At 34.4% G+C, this 14,172-nt stretch overlaps 1 long non-coding RNA gene across 8 annotated transcripts in view; it reads left to right on the forward strand.

Moving 5' to 3' along the window:
* Nucleotides 1-14,172, forward strand: part of LOC115300994 — a 65,852-nt gene that overhangs the window by 13,441 nt on the left and 38,239 nt on the right. For 6 of the 8 annotated variants that reach the window (XR_003913005.1, XR_003912947.1, XR_003912939.1 and 3 more), the window contains exons 3-5: nucleotides 502-649; nucleotides 1,541-1,628; nucleotides 6,267-6,563. This is a non-coding gene — a long non-coding RNA (uncharacterized LOC115300994). Of the gene's footprint in view, nucleotides 1-501; nucleotides 650-1,540; nucleotides 1,629-6,266; nucleotides 6,564-11,361; nucleotides 11,413-12,697; nucleotides 12,837-14,172 lie in introns of all 8 variants that reach the window. The other 2 variants (XR_003912962.1, XR_003912987.1) reach the window with 1 other exon arrangement.

The raw sequence follows: 14,172 nt of genomic DNA on the forward strand, positions 1-14,172 counted from the left end.
AGGAGAAAGACCTCCAAGGTTAAGGGTCATTCTCAACTCATGCTATCAAGGGCACCCGCTATCAACATGACGTATCACTAGTGAGGTGAACTTTGAGCACTCAGTTCCAGTAATATTTGCCACATTTCTTCACTATCAGCGCTTCCTGTCTCATTTCAATACTGTACTTTTTGGAAGCAAGTCCTTAAGCACAATCTTTCCTCAGAGGGTGGTGAGTTATAGTCCACCTCCTTAAGGAGGAGCATGTACACAAGTTATTTGCAATTCTTCTGTATGGGAGATTTGTTTCTTCTGTTATTAATTGATTAAATTATTTACTTATATCATTACTGACGCATGGGTATTCATTATACTCACTAGCGATATACTAGTGAGTATGGAACACTCACATTCCTTAACACAATACTACAGTATTTAATTGGTTGCTTCAATTCTTCCACTGTTGATCACTGGGTACCTTGCATTTTAATATCTTTGACCCTTTCACATGCTCTCATCCAGGCACCTTTTGTTCTTTTAAATAAGTAATGAAGATCCTGTAACTGAAGACTTTGTGAATGAAAGAAAAATGAATAACTGAAGATGACTGAGCTCTCAAGTTACTGATAATCAACCTCTTAAGATGAAGCACAGATTTGTGTCCATGTGGGTATGTATCACAGAAATCACAAGCTCTTTGGAACAAAGCAAAAGGAACATCTTAGTCCTGATTTTATCTCTTCTGCTTTCCTCCTTGTTTTGTTCACTGCTTGGGTCCTGAAATTCTCAGTGATGCTTCATAACATCTAGGTTTTTGTCTGAATTGGCAAATAGTCTTTTTCACTGTCTTCGCAACTGCGCAAGGCAAGAAATTTGAACTTCAGTTCTAGCGACCCCTCTTCCCATTCTCGTGCTCTGTGTACCTGCCAGAGACCTAATGTAACTGCCAATAAAACACAGATGATTTGTTTCCGCCATGTCAAAGGTTCTCTTCTGTCAATCATGCATGTGGTTTTAGTCCTTCTCTTGATTCTGCTACCCAGGAGGGAAGAGTTTTATAAGCCTTAGTATTTTGGCCAAAAAACCCTATTTTCAGGTTGAGTCAGATATGTAAATTGTTTTTCAGATAATAGTGGTTATGGATTCTCTAGCATATTTTATTTAAAAATATCAAATATCTTCAACAGACTGTGGCACCTGAGTTTTTGTTTTAGTATATTCAGTTTATACTATAGCAGTGGCAACATGAAAGCAGGGGCACCTGAGTGGCTCAGTTAAGTGTCTGACTCAGGATGATCTCATGGTTTGTGGGTTCGAGCTCTGTGTCTAGTTGGGCTGACAGCACATAGCCTACTTGGGATTCTCTGCCCCTTTCTCTCTCTGCCCTGACCCACTTCTCTCTCTCCTCTCCTCTCTCTCTAAAAAGAAATAATAAGTAAATAAATAAATATTTTTTAAATGAAAGCAGAATCACATATATGTGATGAAGCACATTGGCAAACTCCTTTCTTGAGCATCTGTATGGGTTGGGATGCAACATTGTATCCATTGAATTTTGCAGCTTCCAGATTGATTGAAGAGTTGCCGCTATGATGATTTACTATTCGTCTGTTCTTTGAATCTTGAAATCAACATTCAAGCATACAAATGTGAGTACTTTCCCCAGTATGCATATTAATCTTATTAAAGAACAAAAAACCCTAAATCTAAAACCCAAAACCTCCATGTATGTTAAAATCTGCTTGTGAAGTTATAGCACTTTTTCTATACACACTGTATTCAAACTACAAAGGAAGTTTTCACAATTTTGATTTAGAGGTTGATGGCACGCAAGGAAGGAAGTCAAACAACTGATCTGTGATCCGTTTTTAATCCCACTTTCTTGGGAATGGCTCCTGGAAAAAGAGCAGGTGACCCAATCTAGCCTCCTTGTCAATCTACTAGACCTCAAGGCACAAAGATAATGATATTTCCAACTAGGAAGGTCATTACCTATGGGATGATTTTAACAGGATGTCCTGGTTAAGGATTGCTCAAAATAATAAATTTAGAATCTATGAACTTTTGAGACATAACTTCTTAAAAATATCACATATGACTGAGTGTAAAGGGAAATAGGTTGAAAACTAATGCTCCTCTGTTGTGTAAAGGAAACCCACAAAACCTCACTTGGTGGTATCTATCGTGCAGGGTCCAAGAATATCTGTATACTGTTGGGAGAAAGGATGTGGGTGGCCGCTTTTGTTATTACAGGCCTCTTCCTGCTTGAGCCGTGCCTCCTGGGTACCATATTCTATTGCTGGAAGATATTTCAAAATTACTCCAATACTCAGGCTTATGTTCTCAGGGAGGTTTCTGTTCATAAAAGTGCTTTTTCTTTGACCTAAGTGTCTTATTCCCAGTGCTAGAACTTTTCAAACTGAAGGATATGAAAGGGAACTATATTTTCAAGGGCTTAACTAGTCTTCAGGTCCACCTCGTGCTATTTATTTCTTCTCCTTTGTTAATGTGCTTTTCCCCCTTTTATTTGGTCTAGCCCACAAAATGTTTAACTGTTTCAATTAAGATAAATAGTATTTCTAAAATAGACACAATGTATTTGCATGTCACAGGATTCTCAAGCCAGGTTTTAAGAAACATGTTGTCAAAACAAGAAAATATTTCTCAGCTACGTATGGCTTTAGGTACTTCTAATAAATCACAAAATAATTGACTTTTTGTTTACTGCCATCTTTGAACTTTTCACTAATACTGTTAACATTTATTATTTAGCCTTAATAGCTGTTTGTCCTGTCACTTTGACCAGCTATAGTGCGAGCCCATGAGTAGTCAGATATTGATTAAGGCCTCAGCAATCTATGGGATTAACAATTAGGACCTGGAAAGGAGACCACAAATGACAACTTCTGATCTTCACATCTCTGTTTGAGACCAGTCTCCTAAAGCTATCAGTATAACAACAAGAAGAGAAGCTGCTGGAAAGTTGAATGTGGCACAGTTTGAATAACCTTTCTGCTAGAGTCAAGGTATTTTTAAGAAAAAAGAGTTACTGGAATTATCTCTAAGTAAAGAAAGAATGTTCAACTAGAAATGAAGAGTATGGATTTGGCATGAATAATCCCTAGGCAGAGAAATCAGGGTAAAGACAGTTTCTCATAGGTCAGTAAGTGATGACAAATATCTAAACTAAATCAGAAAATAGTGCTAGGAATCAACAGAAGTAATATTTTTGAGATGAATTTAAAAACTAAAGCCAAACAGACTTTAGATGGCGGTATGAAAAGAGAAGCATTCAAAGATTATTCTGAGGATTTTAGACCTTGTGTGGTTAATTTATTTTTCCATAAATTTTTATTGAGATTGTGGGTCTGAGCGCCATTGTAAAACATGAAATGGAACTTGGGGATCCTTTACCCAGTGTCCTCAATGGTAACATCTTATAAAACTTAGAATACAATATCACAACCAGAATACTGACATGGATGCAATCTAATCTTATAGTCTTGTATAGATGTGTATGTATGTGGTCATTTTTAAATACATCTGACTTTTGCAAGTAGACTACCCTTAATAAAAACAAAATAAAACAAAAGAATTCACTTCCTTTGCTGTTCAATAGGTATAAAGTTTAAATTATGCAAGATGAAGAAGTTCTAGAGCTCTATTATGAATGGTTAACAATACTGCATTGCATGATTACAATTTTAGTAAGAGGATCAATCTCCTGGAGGTATTCTCACCAAACACACACACACACACACACACACACACACACACACACACATACACACACACACACACACACACAGAAATCTAGCTGTATGTAGTCTTTCAAAGTGATCACTGTGGGAGGTTTTGCTTCCTGGACCACTATCCATCGAGAGCTCCTCTTTGCTAATTGTCTTTGATGTCAGCTTGTGGTTCTCTGTTGTCATAGTCATAAACAGCTTGCCCACAATGAGTGGTGACTTGATTAGTTTGCTGATTTGTCAATTTGCTGATTGGTTGACTGAAGATTCATTGATAGATTGTTGAGACTGTATGTAATTAATGGAGAACTTTGATTTACATTACCATCCTATAGCTTCATACAAATCACTTATGATAAACTGTGGGAAGGGAAGCCAGAAAGAAGCTGGTGAGTGTGTAGCCCTCTGACAAACCATAATGTACCTACTCTACTTCTTCTGTATTCATCTTTATCTTTCCTTCCCTCCTCCATCCCAGGCTCGGCTGCCACTCTCCCATGACTCTTGTGCCTGTGATAATAGTAAAACCCTTGTTCTGCCTCTGTCTCTTACAGAGAAGCACATTCTTTTTGGTTTTAAATGATGTAGGAGCTCTTTGTTTTACTAGCAACTCATTACAGCTTATTATGAAAGACTACATTACTTGACATTTCTGAAAAATATAATGCTTGTTCATTCTAAAAATATAATCCTTTCAGTTCGGGTATTTTATTCTTTCAATAATAATGATAACTTGCTTTATTTTAAAATAAAGAGTCTGTCACTTAAAATGCAAAATATTAATAATCCTAACAGAAATTGGAGCATAAGTAAATGTTGTGACCTTGAAACTTTTTTTTCTGAAATAGACATTTTGCTGCCTTCTATTTGTATCATATTTCAACTTTGAGCAATCCATTGAGTCTATAACAGAAAACCTCACAAATCACATATTCTGGATTACGTGCATTATACATTCCAGTTTTAAAACTGACAAATAATGGTTTAAATGAGCACAGAGGGGATTTAAGCTGAAGAAAATTGAAGCTCAAATGCTAGCATAGATTGTGAATAGTAAGCTAGCCAGAAATTCCATTTGCAAATGTCTGGGCTCCTACGAGGCATTTCCTGCACATTCAGAGCTCATCACAAAAATCTTCAATTAGTACCAGAGGACATTGTAAAAGGAAAAAAAGAGTGTTAGTGTGCACTTGGGTGCAGATGCTGCTACCAAAGAAAGGCGTAATTGCATGCCAGACTACATAGACAGCAACCTTGTTTCCTGTGAGAGATTTACATATTAAGAAAAGACTTAGGGCATTTGCAACACACTTTTCAGTATTCATTAAGTGGAAAAAAATCCACTTATTTTTCCAGTCATCATTTTTTTTGGTGAATCTTACATTCTGCATGAGAGCATCATATTACGTTCTAAAGGTCAGAAGGTTATTTATTTCATTCAGATCTAGTAAAATAATGAATCTTAACTGCCTCATGCTACAAATAATTTATGATGGTCAATTTTCAAGCAAACCATTGGCAAGAGCGAATTCTTCACTAGGTGCACAAATGAGACATTAATTAGTTATTATATAAGACCATTTGTTTCCATTCAGAATCACTTCCTCTTAAATTATATAAAAGGTTATTATACTTAATTAATGCCAATAAAAATGGTAAGACTAAATGCTTCCATATTTATAAGATTGGCTACCACTATTATGTTTTTCATTACATATGGTTTGAAATATGTTTGAATGTTTTCTGCTTGAACTTGTAGCAGTTTGAATTGTATTAAAGCATATTTTATCTTTTTAAAGATCAACATCTGAGGCACTCTAACATCCAATTTACTATAAAAAACAACTCAATATATATACAAGCTTGTCATATTACATTTTATTTATTAGCCTCCTTTTGCAAATAAAATATTGCTATTGACAAATGAACTGAATCTAACGTAATTGAATTCTAAAATAACCAATAGATTTAGCATTCATATGCTGCCACATCTGGTAGGTTTTGTAAAACTTGTTTTAAAAGAAAATCTGAGACCATGTACTTTCGATCTGGTATTCCAGTTCCTCTGAGTAATGATTAGAAAGGTAAGTTGGGCTACTTTAGACATGTCCATAATGCATGCTGGAACGTATTCAAAATTACTCTGTAAAACTTAAAATCTAGTCTGCTTAAATTATATAAGTTTACTTATTTACTTTGTATATTGGATTTGTGAAATTGATTTATGCTATTCTGACTCGTGTGAGACTATTGGCTCAACAGGAAATTTTAATATTTTCCTGTGAGGGATGTGCATCAAAGATCTTGAAATATTCTTGTATAGGGCTTCAAACACTCAAAGGCAACTTCAAAGAACAATACAGCATAAGAAGCCTGATTTATATTATAACAAAAGAGTTATTAATTTAAAGGAAGAACAAATGGAAGTAACATAAGTAACCCCTCTCTACTGAGGACACATTATTCCATCAGGGTTGGTGACTCACTAAGATACAATACATCTAACATTGCCACCTCTTTCTCTGCTCTCAACTATAGGCTTTTTGGAAGTTCATTCCTCCCAGATGACCAGAGGGGGAGACAACTTTAGGTCACCCGTCATAGAAGTGGCCTGAGTCACATTATAATTCACTCAGGAAGTAATTTGACGGACAGTCAGAAATGTAAATTCTTATGATGGATAAAAAGTTGCTTGACATATCACAGTATCCACGTTTCTGGGGAAGATAAATGACCAGAAGTATACCCACCGGTTCCTGGGAAGTGTCCACCGGTTTGACAGATCACCCAGACCTTGTAAAGAACACAATGATCATCACAGAAATGAAGTTTAAGGTCAGTTGAAGTGTTTGAGTGCAAAGGGACATAAAATGGGGTAGTGGAGAAAAGAATCTATTAACATAAATGCAATTATGGACTCATTGACAGTTATAGAAGAAACATTAGAATAGTAATATATGTTTTCTTTCTTTCTCTGCTTATCTATCTATCATTTACCATCTATCATCATCATCATCTTTTACCTAATATATCATTTCCAATATCCCTTTCCCATAAGTCTTTCTATTAATATTTTGTATAAGAGAGTGTAATTTTTGTTCAGTATAATTTTAATCAGTACTATAGGCTCCATTGATAGGAAAAAATGGAACAGGGTTTGATTTAGTGGAGACATAATTATCACGAAGACCTGGTTACAGTGACCATTGGGATTGTGGATTTTCCATTTTGGAAAGAGCATATATGTTTCCTATGATATTAGTGTACTTGTATCATGTTAAATGGGAACATGTTACTTCTATTGATTAGAACTTTAAGTATGACTAGAGAGAGTGGCCCTGGCAAATAAAATGGATTGGCATAGAATATAATTTTCACCCTTGTTTAAGAGACCCTACCACATTTAGCCAGCTATAAAGTGGTAACTAAAATTTTGTTTTTAGGACCCCCCTTGTGTAATGGATCTTGGATAGGATGTACATTCAAACAATTAGAAGTCCTTGTATATATTTGGAAGGCAGAAGTGACATGAATACTGTGTATTTTCTTTTTTGTTCCCCATGTATTTTCCGATTCTGCCTTTTACCTGTTTTTTTGTTTGTCTGTTTGGAGCAAATGTGTAATTTTATCAACATCTTATTCATGGCAGTTATCCTGATTTCAGTGGCTTCTCAGAATGTGACGGCTTCTTCATTGTGGACATTCCCTTATTTTTATTGGCTTCCTAACAATATAGGGTGGTGAGATGTTGTGGGTAGCAGCTGAGGGAAGAACTTCCCAATGTGACATATAAATATCGCATTGGGAGTAATAATGTCATTGTTCCCTCTTCAAGGAGGAGCTAATTGAAATATCGTCTTTTTCCCCCAGTACTCATGTAATACTAGTAAAATATAGTTGTATGTGTACAGTATATGGACTGTATAAGATGTAAAATCTGTTCTTATTCTCAGTTTACAATTTAATTAAACGTCGGTAATAAGATGAGAAAATAAGAAACTCTTCCTGCTGGATATACAAAATTTTAAAATTATATTGAACAAAATTCAAAGTATCCTTAAGAGTATGGAATATTGGATGTTTTATATGAAAATCCAGGATACAACTAAATTAGTATCAGAGGAAAATCTGTAGCCCTAAAATAGTTGATAGGTAACAGGATATTATGTAAGCAAATTCTACATTCTCTTCATGAAGTTAGAAAATATACTTAAAATATCCATAAAGAAATACTGAGGAATTCGGATGGAGTTCAAATGTAGGTGAGATCATTGCTTAAAATAAGTCAAGGAAATAGACCCATTATGTAACCTATTAAAGAAAAAAAGAATAAATATATACCAAAAATACAACTATCTTCTAAGAGTATATTAACTCCAGACATTGAGATAATTCAATGTTTATCTTTTTTTAGATAAGTTTATTCCATTTATATCTATTGAATTAAAAATGTTTTTGGTTTTAGTTCTGAGTACAGCAATTTTATTTTATGACTTTTCTTTTTTATTTCCTGTCTATATTTTGTGTTTTTTTTATGGGTTCATTTGTTGATATTTACTGCTTTATGGTCTGAGTGTACTTTATTCCTGTGTGTGTATGTGTGTCCTGTAAATAAATATAAGAATTAAAAAGTTACAATAAATTTAGTTGTAACAGTTATAATGTAACTTACACTACATTATTTAGACTACCTATTGAATCCTCCCTTGGCATAAGCACAAATTAATATATTTCTACTTCTATTTCCCCTTCTTCCCTTCACTACCTAATTTAAATACAGTTGCGTTATTTGTTATTAATTCTTCCAGTGTTTTACTCTGTGTTAGCTCAGATACCAAGAAACAGATGCTAAAATGGGATGAGAAAAGCATGAGATTTATGGGGGAAAACACTTGTGAAGGGTAAAAGGAAGACATCTGGAGAAAGAGAGGTTGGATGGAAGCTTTAACTTATAACACATAGCAGACTCCTACGAAGGAAAGAGGGGAGGAAGATTCAACAAGCGGTGTCTTAGACTGCTTGGATGGTCTAATATCTAATAAGAATGTGGTCTTATATCATTGAGGATTTTTTCTATTTTATTTATTTTTTCTTCAGTGACACTGTAATTTTCTCGCTTCTATATTGATACTATTCTTCCACATCATTTTTAATGTGGTGTATCTGTTTCCATTTTGTAACCGGTCCCAATTTCAAACTTTATAGTCCCTCCTATGTTTTCAAGTATTTGTCTTTACCTATTTGCACTTTTCAGTATGGCTTTAATATGTGTAATGAGTTTCTTCTCTCATTTCTCTGCTGGATCAGCTAATTTTCATCCCATCTATCCTTTCACTGATCTTTCCTGTCTTTTCTCAGATCTTTTTTAAAAATTTGAGTCATATTTTGTCTTAATTTAAGATAATATATTTGTTCACATTTTACATTTTTCGTGTTTCATGACAGTATTTTCTTAGTCAATATTTGTTGTTTGCCATGTTTTTTTTCCTTTTATGCTCTTCAAAAAATATAGAATTTCTATTAGCTCCCTTTAACCACACTCTTGGAATGTGATAGGTTCTTTTAGAGATCACTGTTTATAAGTTCATATGTTTATAAGTTCATAAGTACAAGAAGCACACATTAGTGCTTCTTGGGAATTCCCAGTGAATTGCATTGCAAACTACTGCAAATATATCCTTCCATCTTTTCTTCTTCCTGGACAACAGAAATCAGCCTCCCCCAGGCTGCTTCCAGTTCATCCTTCCTTTTTTTTGCCACCTTGCTGACAGAAGATGCTATTAAATGATGCTATCTCTGCTTCGTGATTACCCCGGCTCCCTGTTTTTCTCCTATTACGAAAGACACCCTAGGGTAACGCCCACCAGCAATATCTTCACTGTCTTCTACTTCCAATGAAGAATTCTCATTTGGAGAACTGCACATTATCTGCTTTGTCTGAACAAGGTAGCCAAAGGTGCAGTCTCTCAGTGTTTTGCCACACTCCTGTGATAGCTTCACACATCAGGGCGCCTGGGTTGCTCAGTCCATTAAATGTCCAATTCTTGATTTTGCCTCAGGTTTGTGAGATCAAGCTCTGCATAGGGAGGCTGCTTGGATTTTCTTTCTCCCCCTCTCTCTGATCCTCTCCCTGCTCTCTATCTCTCAACAATAAAGAAACTAAAAAAAGAAGCACACTATTGGCAGATTTTCCTCATATATTTTTTTATGGTTGCAAATGTCTCCTGATTTTTTATATTCTGTTTTTTTGTTTGTTTTATTCGAGTTTGGATCAGTTCTGAGTGGAGGAGAATGGAGAATGATATGTATTTGCCATCTTAAAACCATCATTTTATTGATGACACTCTAAGTGTCTTCTCTCTTTGTGACTAAGGCTTCTCAGAGTAGTCTACAACATGAGAACTGAGTTTGTACACTTGCATGTGAAAGCTATTTTTTTCTTGTGGCTTGTGATAACATTCAGACACATTTTGTGGTGAATCCCACACACACACACACACACACACACACACACACGCATGTGTTTATATACACTGTATCAAATTATACCAGATGTTGAAATTGTTGTTTCAAAACAAAATCATTGTTCAATTTATGGCATCACTCTGCCTTTGCAAAGTTGTCACTTGTCCCAAGATGTCTTAGCTGGAAGGAACTGTATGGAAGCATCCTTATCTCGTATTTAGTTTTAACACCAATAGTTAATACTGGGTTGCTTCTGAAACTTTACACAAAGAGCTGATTTTGTGTGAAGATATCAAGAAGATGAAGGGAATCTAAGACCAACACAGCCATAGGGCTGGCAGTAGCACAGTAGTCAGAAATCAGACCTCTTTAGCACAGATGCAAATTATTATACCCTTTATGAAGAAGAAATCTGATTGAGGGGGAAGAAGAACTTGTGTGTGCTTTCATAGATACAAAGTTATATACCAAGGTTTATAATCTGGATGTCCTAATTTTCTGTATTTATTTTGAAGTGCTGAAAACCTTATGTCTTTTGTCCCCATCTCAAATTACAGAAGCTTTTCTGTTAGCCACATTATAGTTAATCTACAGCTCTCTAAAAACATTGCCTTCCTGGGGCATCTGGGTGGCTCAGCTGGTTAAGGGTCTGACTTCAGCTGAGGTCATGATCTCGTGATTTATGGGTTCCAGCCCTGCATCAGGCTCTGTGCTGATGATTCTGTATCTCACTCTCTCTCTGACCCTCCCTTGCTCATGCTGTGTGTATCTCTCTCTCTCAAAAATAAATAAAAATAAATAAATAAAAACATAAAAACATTACCTTTCTTAAAATGCAATCCAAATAGGTCATAGCTCTCTTAATAGGTTTAATATGGGGGAAGAGGAAGGTTATCATTTTCTCCTACACTTTTATCTGTTTCAACAATAAAGTGCATTTTATTTTTAATTGACAATATTTTTATTGAAATTATTGTTATTGCCATTTACGATTTATAAGGAGGAATAACATTTTGATAACTCTGATTTTTTTCCTTCAAATATAGATTTTATAAGACTTATTTTTAAAATCGTTTTCTGAATCAGTTGTGGTTTTCTAGGTTTCACTGATTTTCAATTTAGTATCTTGCGAAGGGCATGATACTCATATATTTTTAAATCTCATTAGAAGTCATCTTGAGAAGTACAAAGAGGAATAAGAGAGGAAGGTAGAAAACAGGTATGTGGTTGACATTTTGTCACAGCTTCCCTAATAAATAAGAATTTATGTATTACTCAGCAAATATAGATAGACAGATGATAAAGATAGATAGATAGATAGATAGATAGATAAATAGGTAGATAGATAGATGATAGGTAGAGATAGATAGATAGATAGATAGATAGATAGATAGATAGATAGATAGTAGATAGATCCATCGATCTTCAAATTTTGGGGCATTAGTCCAGGGGACTACAATGAATAAATGTATATATGATAAGTATCTGTCTTCAAAATATAACTGAAAAGATGGTATAAAATAAGTATTGACAAGGGTGCCTAGCAACGTTATATGCACTCTCGTATGGCACAGATTTATTCTGTGATAGGCACTAGACTAGGTGACCAAGTATGTTGAAAATTCTTTAGAACTATTCTGAGTAGATTATTGCTGATAATAAAAACTTTCTTTTCACACTTCAACTATCATTACTTATTTATCTGAACCCAGGATATAAAATCTTTATATTACCAGATTATTTTTGACATTTCAAAAATTGGAGGAGTCTAAGGAATCATGAAAACTAATTGCAATGTAAGATATGGAATTGGATATTAGTTTAGAAAAAGGACATGAGTGGGAAAATGGATGGAATTTGAAGAGTAGCTAATAATATTTTATCTACATGAATTTCTTAGTTCCAATCACTCTATTATGATTATAGAAATTTTAACATTAGAGGGAGGTGTGTGAAAGGTATGTGGTAATGTCTCCTTGGTTTTGCAATTTTTCTTTAGTTCTAAAATTATTTCAAAATTAGAAAGTTGAAATTTAAAAATACATCAACATATGGAAATTTTGTGTGAACACAAATTGCATTTGAATTCAGTAATAAAAGATTCAGTTAAATATTCTGGGAAAAATATATTTAATTTTGAAAATAAGATGCTTAGATTATACTAAAATGAATTCCAGTTGGGTCAGTATTTAAATGCCAAAAATGTCAAGAAAGATGGGTTATTCTTCTTTGTGTTTTTGATTATTAGTGCAAAAAGAAGCCATAGGAAATATTTTTTATAATATTAGAGATAGTAAAACCTTTTTTCACTATGCCTCATAGGCCAAAACATAGTGGAAAATACTGACCAATCTGAATAGGTAGAAGTCCATGTTTCTTAGATAAATAATTATGAACAATGATGAAAGGCAAGAATAAACTGAGTTAAAAATGTGAAACATACAATAATGAGTTAATAGTAATAAGGGAAAAGAAATAATAGACTTTCACTTTTTGTTTTTTAGTTTTATGACAAGATACAGAAATAAGTAATTCACAGAAGAAGCAATGAAAAACACATGAAAAGAGAACCAGCTTTATTAAAATTAAATAAATGTAAATTAGAAAGAAGGACAGTGACATTTTATCACCCATTATTCTGAGGTCAGTTTTTAAAATACATATTTATGATACTCAGTATTAGTAAGGAGGAATGAAAGCTTTCATATGTTTTGAAGGACATGTTTAAATTTATACAAATATCTAAAAGGAATCTGTCAATATATATCAAAAGTCATAAAAGTTATAGCCTTCTTTTATAGGAAGTTATTCCAATGAAATAAAAGAGGTTTACAGATGTACATATATACAGATATTTTAAATAAAATTTCTTATCACAAGATATTAGAAAAACTTCATATGGCAAATAATGTTGGAATATGTCATTTTTAAAAATACTGAAGTAAATACATATAGAGTGCTGACATATAAATTACACACAGTAAGGGTGCCTGAATGGCACAGTCAGTTAAGTGTTCCACTCGATTTAGACTCAGACCATGATCTCATGGTTTGTGGGTTCGAGCCCATCATCAGGATTCTCTCTCTCCCCTTCTCTTTCTGCCCTCCCCTACTGGTGCACTCTCTGTCTCTCTCTTTCTCAAAATGAACTTAAAAATAAAAGAAGTTATACACATTCAACATGCAGTTTGCATCCAATATGTATAACAATTTGATAATTTTACTGAAACCATACATGTCTAGATACTTATTTTTCAAAGACTATAGAAGTGCATTGTATGGTTGGTTATGATTATGTTGGAAAAGAGTGAGTTAGGCCTCACAATGTTCCAAATCAGACCGATATTCCCCAGCAACCTCATGGGAAGCAGCATATTCCCACCTCTATAAAGAGGAAGGTAAACAAAGCACTGCAGATGTTTGTGGAAAGGCTCTTCTATTGAGCTTCACAAACTTAAGACATGGAAATGAAGGGGGTTAAAAGATAATGTTTACCCTGGCCCACAGATCAAAAGCCTAACTTAGGAAATAGAAACAAACAAGAGCCAGGCACAAGTTACTGCGCATACATATGCTAATTTGGTGCCCATTGTGAGGATGGGTAAGAGTAGTTACAACTTAAACTCATATGCAAAGGCCAGCTCATCTAGGGCGCCTATGGCACTTACACCTTCAACATCAAAGAACAAGGTTGACAAAAGGTTTACTTACTAACCATCTTGAATGTATTCTTCCTCTTGTGAGCCAGATAGAATGCCTCCTAGCCCTGTCTGTGACTGAATTTTAGCATCATTGTTATAAAATGTGTCTGCTATCTGCTTCTCACGGAAAACATCCTGCTATCTTCTTAGTTGTAAGATTTACTACTGGTTCAAACAAATGTGTATGTTATCTGCTTTTCACTGAGAATATCCTGTTATTCTATGATGTGTAAGTTACCTCATTGTAGTTAAAGTAGTTCTGCAAAAATGCTTCTGTA

Source organism: Suricata suricatta, chromosome 1, assembly GCF_006229205.1.
Source record: "Suricata suricatta isolate VVHF042 chromosome 1, meerkat_22Aug2017_6uvM2_HiC, whole genome shotgun sequence".
In the NCBI taxonomy this organism is placed as follows: Eukaryota; Metazoa; Chordata; class Mammalia; order Carnivora; family Herpestidae; genus Suricata; species Suricata suricatta.